Source organism: Cervus canadensis, chromosome 29 (genome assembly GCF_019320065.1).
Source record: "Cervus canadensis isolate Bull #8, Minnesota chromosome 29, ASM1932006v1, whole genome shotgun sequence".
In the NCBI taxonomy this organism is placed as follows: domain Eukaryota; kingdom Metazoa; phylum Chordata; class Mammalia; order Artiodactyla; family Cervidae; genus Cervus; species Cervus canadensis.
The window spans coordinates 36,386,954-36,395,015 of NC_057414.1; the positions used below are offsets into that span (position 1 = coordinate 36,386,954).

The 8,062-nt window shown below is 45.5% G+C and overlaps 1 pseudogene; it reads right to left on the minus strand.

Annotated features, from left to right (window-relative positions):
• Positions 1-7,086, minus strand: part of LOC122430730 — a 44,822-nt pseudogene extending 37,736 nt beyond the window's left edge.
• Positions 7,087-8,062: the final 976 nt, after the last annotated feature.

Below are 8,062 nucleotides of genomic sequence, written 5' to 3' on the forward strand. Positions count from 1 at the left end.
GAGAGAGAGAGAGAGTTTGGCCCTGGAGATCCTTGTTGTGTGTGGAGACTGGGAGTGACCCTGGGGCATGACCCTTCACCTCGGAACACCATGGCGTGGCACCAATGAGCTTCTGGATGTTATTGATCAGTCTTCTTGGGCCAAGGATCAGTGATGTCCCGGTGCCCACAAGAGCCTCACAGTTTCCAGAACAAGCAGTAACCTGTCTTTTCATGAAGATGCTGAGAGACAGTGGAACAAAGCATGCATCAAGGTCACTCTGAGTCTCCCCAGATCTTTCCGCTTCCCGACTGTCTCCTAAACAGCCCTTCGTCTCTTGCCCTGAGTCTTTTCACTTGCTCTCGACATGGCACTTCCTTGACATCCCTGAATGCAGTACTTGAATACACCAGGATCTTTTGTACCTTGACACAAGCTGGTTTTACTTTCTAGAAGATTCCCCTCCTCTTTGACTAGCAAATTTCTTCTCATCTTCCAGATTCCAGCTTAATCGATATGGTTTCAGGGAAGTCTTTCCCCCGGTGTTTATCAGTTTCCCTTCTTGACACTGTCTGTAGAGCCTTCCTCACGTCTAGCATGTACCAAAGTCACAATTCACTATGTGTGTGTGTCACTTCTGTGCATCTGCCTTCTTAAAAGTGAGGGCGAGTTTTGTTCTTATTGCCTCCCTAAAGTGCCTGGCACACAGTGGATGCACAACGCTTGTCTGTTTAGCGAGTGAATGAAGACTTTGAAAATAATGAATGAGAAACATCCGGAGATCAGTATCTTGTGGGGAGCAAATAACCAGTCAACCACAGGGTGAAGATGGAGATTCGCAGGGTAGCAGATTCTCATAGCGGTAGGAAAGAGGGGGTTCTCTGAGAGAGGGTGTCTCCCAGCATTGCTGCTACAACCAGCTTGGATCCTGAGACTCTGACCAGGAAATACATGACTAGCACACAGAAACTCCAAAGGACAGGTCAGCATTTGTCTGAGGGTACAACACAGAATCCTCTCAGTTATTGCCTCTTTTCCTCAGGTCACTCCTGGTTATCACCTTTCTGATTTTCTGTTATAGCCCTTCCCCAGTGTATGCCCAGGTATGTGGGGTGTCTTTTTTATTAGTTGCTTTCACGTCTTAAGACTGCAGCCAAGAATCTCTCCACTGCTGGGTAGCTTCTCCATAAGGAGAACAGTTTTCCCCATTTCCTCAGGACTTTCCCTTTTTTTAAACTGACATTTATGTGTACTGAGAACTTCTTTAGTCCCAGGTAACCCTGGACAGTTTGTCATCTTATAACACTGTCCAGGCTGGTGAAATCCTCCCTGATCCTGTTCATCATGCTGTAGAGTCCTCTGACCATGCCCCCCACCTCACAGGGCAGCGGGTGCAGTGCTCTCCCAGCTGCACAGACCTCTCTGGACCCTTTGAGGACCCTGGGCAGAGCACTGGTCAGGAGGACTGCGGTGGTTATGAACCCATGGGTTGTTCGTGTATCTATGTGCTTGTGTGTTTGTTTGTATGTGTGTTTGTATGTGTCTATGTGTTTTTCTGTGTGTCTCTGACTAGTATGCATTTTTATATGTGTCTCTGTGTATGTTTATATGTGTCCGCTTATATGTTTCCATGTGGCTGTGAATCTCTCTGTGTCATTGTGGGTGGTGTATATGTCTGTGTTACTATGTGTCTGAGAATCCATTTGTGTGTGTCTGCCTGTGTCCATGTATAGTAGTGGGAGCATCACTTGGGCTGACCCTCAGAGGGAGAGGCTTACCGGTCCATGTTTACACGCCAGTCACCCGCTTGGGTCAATGGTACCCAGTTGAGCTCTCCCTTGTACTAGCGGTGGTCCACCCCTCGAAACATCACCAGACTGCCTTTCACCCTGCATCTATAGAGAAAAGAGAGGAGGGGATCTTTGGAGGACAGTAGCAACAGCACTGAGAGCTTTGCTTCTCCACCCATCAAGGCCCTAATAAGGTCCCCATCTACAGATTCAGAAATTGAGTCTAGGAGCAATTGAGAACCAGACTGAGGTTGGTTACTGGCTAATGAGTGGCACAGATGAGGTTAGAGGCTGAGTCACATGGTTGGGTTCCGCCCACTATGTCTTCTGAAGAGGCCCTGGGCCTCCTGTGACCTGAGTCCTCAGACATCCTCAGAGGACAGGCTGCTGAAGTATTTTGGCTCTCTCCTTGTCCAGATGTCATTTATTCAAGAAAATCAAGGCCTGGGAGTGCTAAGGGTGTGGATTCAGGTCACCCAGAGTTGGTTCCACTGGCCTATGACCTCTACAGTCCAAAGGACCCCACACTCAGAAGGGAACCCACCTCTGCTCTCCCTGTTTTGAAATGCCTAATATTTCTTGAACAAAGGGCCCCACACTTTTGTTTTGTGGTGTCCCACACTTTTGTTTTTCACTGGCTCCTGCAAATTGGGTAGCTAGTCCTGAGCTCACCATGAAATGCTAATGAGGAAGGAAAGCTACCCACCATCCTTCTCCTTCCTTCCTTATCAAATTCATAAGCAAATCCTATTGCCTTTTCCTTCAACTTGTTCCCTGTTGCCTTCCATTAGTCTTCCTCCACACTCAGTCCCCTAGACCAAGTTATTGGTCTTGAGCCCAGGAGCATGGTTATGTTCCAATAAAACATTATTTATAAAACCAGTGGTGAAGCTAGGTATGGCCCTAGGGCTATAGTTATCCTGGGTTAAATTATCTCTCGGAATATTTCTTTATCACTTGTTCTATAATTTTCATGCAACTGAAAGCATCTTACAGATAATTTAGAAAAAGGATTGTCCATCTCAGACTTACTTGCTGAAGTAGAAGGCAAAATCAGGCCAAGAAATGGCTTCTTGATTCTTCAGGTTGTCAAAGATGGGGATAGCTCCAAAGATGGATAGGTCAGGGTAGTTCAAGCACAAGATGCCATCAAAGGTACACCCTCACACTCAAATTTTACCACGCTTAGACCAAACAGATGGTCAGTACTTACAAGGTCCCCAATCTGTGGGAGAGAAGAGTGTTCCCACTTACAGATATGTGAAGTGGGGCTAGGACTGGAATGGGGTGCATTGCCATTAGATCCTCAGAGAAGAATTGAGGCTGGGCTGTGTCTTTGGTGGACCTCAGATTGTTAGACCAACCTGGGAGGGGAATTTGGGTTCCGTTTGTGAGAGGCTCTGAATTTTAAAACATCTGGCCCTCTGAAAAACACCACCTGAGTGAGTCAAATTGGCCTCGTGGCTTCTGTACAGGTGGGGCAACCAAGAGTCAGGCCAGGTCCCATTGGTGCTCCCTCTGGACAAAATGAGCCAAGAACAAGGTAGCCTTCTCTTTGGCATCACTGTGGCCTAATGACAGGAATGGACTGCATTCTCTGTAAGGTACTGTGGATTCTGCATCTGTCCAGGAAGACAGAAGCTGAAAATACAATCTTGCTTGCAGGGATCTATGAAATTACTCCTGGGAAATTCACTTTTGGGGATATGTGTGTCTTTGTGTAGGTATGAGAGAGAAAGAGAGAGAGGAACTACTCAAGTGCTTTTGTGAGGCAGGCCATAGGCTTTATTAGACTCTCAAGGGTCCTCTAGAGTGAGAACTCATCTATCAGGGCCCCTGACTTATCTGGCCTCCAGTTTACCAGTCTGGATACCTGAAGCCCTTGACTGTCCCAAGGATCCCTAGACCAGTTTTATCCTGTCCCCAAACACCCCACAGCAACTGCAGTCCTGAAAAGCCAGCCTAGCTCCATCATTTACCATATGTGTGACCTCAGCAAGGCCCTTGCTGTCTGCACCTCAGTTTCCTCATATGTCTCATGAGCTAATCAGACCACCTGCTATGTGAGGTTGTTGCAGGATTAAAACAATTATTACATGAAAGTTCCTGGAGCAGTCTGAGAATAAAAAATGGGTGTTCTTTTTTCCCCTCTTCTCGCTCCCAACAAAATGAACCTTGAACTGCTCATGGGCAGAGAAGCTGCAAGTCCCCATCTCAAGTCACTCTCTGGGTTAGCTAATCTGTTTACTCGTGTGTCACCATGGGCGCTGCCTCCCCAGGAACAGAATCCTGTAGGTAAGATGGCCAATATCTATGGGAGTTAGGCTAGGAAGGGTCCAGCCAGAAGGTCCTGCATCTGTTTTGCAAGCATTGGTCACTCCATAGGCAGTCCTGACTCAGCTTCTGTTTACACTGTTACCCGAATGGTGTCATAAACAAGAAATGCCTTCATGCTCCTAGATCCATAGGCGATGCTGAAGGTCTTTTGCTTAGGCCGGAAGGTGGAACACTCAAGATGTCTGAACCTAACTTGTGTAGCTGCAGACAAAAGAAATGAGTGTCATCAGGGCCAAGGGTGCAAAACAGGGTGGCAAGGCAAGTGAAAGATTCTCCAGGTACAGGGTGTCTGTACCCACAACAGGTTGGGCTTGTGCAAAAGAGGGAGGGTACCCACAAGTCAGATAAGCCTGTGTCAAAGATAACCTGGAATTCCTGAGGGGGTGTTCCAATGGTGATGTTACCCACGTACACCAACTACAGGGAAAAGGAGGGAGTGGTTTAGTGCAGAACTGGCTACCCTCTATTCCCACATTCATGCCTGCCTCTGGATGTCACATATCTCTTGAGATCACTTTCCAACCACTGTGCAGCTCACAGCCTTTAATCACAGAGGTGCTTGCATTTGATATTTTGTGTGTGTGCTACATGGTATGCAGGATACTGACTCTATAACAGGGCATTGAAGTGGTACCTCCTGCATTGGAAGTGCAGAGGCATGACCACTGGACCTCCAGGACCACTGGACACGCAGGGAAGTTCTGATGCCTTCGTTTGAGATACTCTGTAGTCTCTTCAAACCCAGCCTTAGCACCCCCTTCTCCAGGAGGTCCTTCTTGATCAACCTCAGCCACTCCCTCTAAACTCAGAACACATCCAATCAACACCGCACAGGTGACCCTTTATTTTGACATGTATTTACTGTTTGCCTATCTCTCAGACCGGCATGGGCATTCTTCAAGACAAAATAAGCCTTTGTTTTTCTAATCTAAAAACAGTAACCAATGTGTTAGATTCTTATGGCCTTACACAGAATACAGATTCAGTAACTTTTTATGGCTGTGGCTCTTGCATCTGTGGAAACTGAATTCCTCTGCCTGGGTACTCACAATTGCTTTGCAGTTTGTTCTACCTTCTGATCAGAGATGGTTCACTCCTCATCTGTAACTGAGTGACTCACTTAGTTCAGAAGGAACCATTGCTGCTGCTAATGTTGCTGCTGCCGCTGCCACTAAGTCACTTCAGTCATGCCCGAGTCTTTGCAACCGAATAGACTGCAGCCCACCAGGCTCCCCCTTTCCTGGGATTTTCCAGGCAAGAACACTGGAGTTGGTTGCCATTTCCTTCACCAATTCAGGAAAGTGAAATGTGAAAGTCAAGTCACTCTGTTGTGTCTGACTCTTAGTGAACCCATGGACTGCAGCCTTCCAGGCTCCTCCATCCTTGGAGTTTCCCAGGCAAGAGTACTGCAGTGGGTCACCATTGCTTTCTCCTCAGAAGGAACAACCTCCCTCAAACTAATGACACATCTTTGACACAGAAATGGATGTTTACCTGCCACCTGCTAATTTCTGGGCCCAGTAACCAAGATCAGGAGTTGAGGATGAGAGTGCCTTTTCCTCTGGGTGGGGCCCCTATGCCCAGGGTTTCCATGTCCTGCAGGAGCCCTGGCCCCAACAACCCACGTGGCATCTCCAAATGAGCCCCAGTGCTAGGCTAGAGCATGAGGGGTGCTGGGTAGCACCATCCTCCCAAAACACTCACTTCCATGATGTTCCTCAGGGGGTGAATAGTTATATTTGAGCCACGAGAAGAAATCTGACACCGTCTATAAGCATGTTCCTTCACGAAGTTGTTCAGCATGTTTTTTTCACTGAGGGTATTTCTCATGGTCCTCATTTTCGTTAGAGGTATTCTTTACCAATCATTTGACAAAGAAAGCAAAGAAGCTACAATTAGCTGTCAGTGTTAAGGTATAACTGTTATTGTAATGGCACTGTGTATTTTCCAATCATTTTTATGAGTCACCTTATTATCAGAATGTTATGCATATACCATGGCAAAGAATAGGTTTGATTACAGGTTCTGTTATGTAATGTTAGGTAAGCCATATGAGTGGGGTCTCAGTCTCCCCTCAGTAAAATGGTGGAACGTAATGATTAAAACCCTCCAAATAGATTATTTTGGGGATAAGTGGAGTGATGTATTTATGGTATTTAATAAATATGAAGTCTCAACAATGACAGCCATTGGCATTGCAGTTGCCATCCCAATGTATCCTTCTCATAGAACCTCAGGGAAGGAGGTAGAAAGGGGATTCCTATCCTCTTTTACAAGGGAGGTATTTGAATTGCAAGAGGTTTGTGAATTGGCTCTGGTCACACTGCTTGTCAGATATAAAACAGTGTATAAGTAGCTCTTCCAATCTTTCTCCAAGAAAGAGAGGAGAGAGTTGAAAGAAGAATCCAGGAGATAGGGAACAAGTTAGGGAAATGTAGAGGCTTGAGAAGGAAGGATGAGTCAAATGAAAAATTAAAAGGAAACAATACAGAAACAAATGTACTCACAGAGACTTCCACAGAGATGGAGAGATAAATGATAGTGATACAGAAAATCAGACATAGACATATACACACTGAAGTAGAGAGGGAACAAAGAGGACATGTTAAATAAAAGGTAGAAAAGTGCTATTCCACAGGACCACACTTACATCTGCATTGACTCTGCACTGAACAATTGCAAGGAAGCCAATTTCCATAGGTCATGACATGACTGGACCCCAAGAGTTGTGCAACTCTGCAAATCTACACCAAACCTTGGGACCCACAGTTCTTATAGCAAGGTACTTATTAATAAGCAAGTGTTGAACTTTAACACTGTCAGGGAAATATTCCATTCCCTTCTAAACCTAATGGGTGGAAGAACAATCAGATGAAAAGAAAAATCACAGAAAGAAATACGATGCGGCTTACAGTCCCCATACTTACATGACTCTGAAATCTGAGAAGGCCATGAGATCGAAGAGCACAATCCAATTCATACTTATTTCCTGGCTCCAAGTACTCAGGGAAGTTCAGGTTCTTAGCATGTAGTGGTGACCAGGAGCCCCTAGGTATATATGCTCTGACATGCCCTAGTTTAGCCCTTTAGGCCAATAGTAGATCTGAAAAAAACACAAAGGTCTCGATAAAATCTGTACATTCATCAGCGTCCTTGGCAGGTGGACTTTGAAGCTTCTCAGAATACAGAGAATTGAACTGTAATCTCTTCCTTGAAGCTTGGCTGGAAAATCAAACTAATTTGCATGGACATCTAATAAGATGGAGAATCTTGCCTACTTGGAGAAAAAAAAAAAAAAACTGCAAAGAACATCATGAAAATGGTATCTAGGGGCCATAGTCAACATTCATGTTTTCATGTCATCTTCCTAGCCACTTCATGAGATATGCATTGCTGTCTTCATTGGAGAGGAGATTGCTAGGAGGATATGTTGTCAAATGGCAAAGTGAAGATTTCAGGGACAGCCCAGGGACATACAACTGGCTTTAGGTAGTGGGTCTAATGGCAGAGATCAGGGGCACCTATGATGCCAGTCTGCATCAAAGATTTAGGGCAGAGCAGTACTTCAATTACATGGTTTCAGTATTGGAAGAAATGTCATATGCATCCGCAAGATATTTCATATCATCCAACAAATGTACAAGGAAGTACTGTGTGTTGGGTTCTGGGTTAAAGGCTTCAAAGTCAAAGTTGATCAAGACAAAAGTAGTCTTTATTTTAAGAGAGCCAGCAGTCTAGTTCTCACAAACTCATGGCCCGAGGAGGCAAGAGAAATGATAGTAGGACTAGGTGGCCATGCTGGACCCAGGGCAGCACAGGCCTGACCACTGGGAGCAGCCTTTCCTCCACTTCAACCATGCCGGAAGGCATGCCAGTTGTCCATGTTTTCAGGAGAATCAGAAGGTTGGATATTTATGTACAATCTACTGATTTTAATGTTAGCAACTAATTTTTTT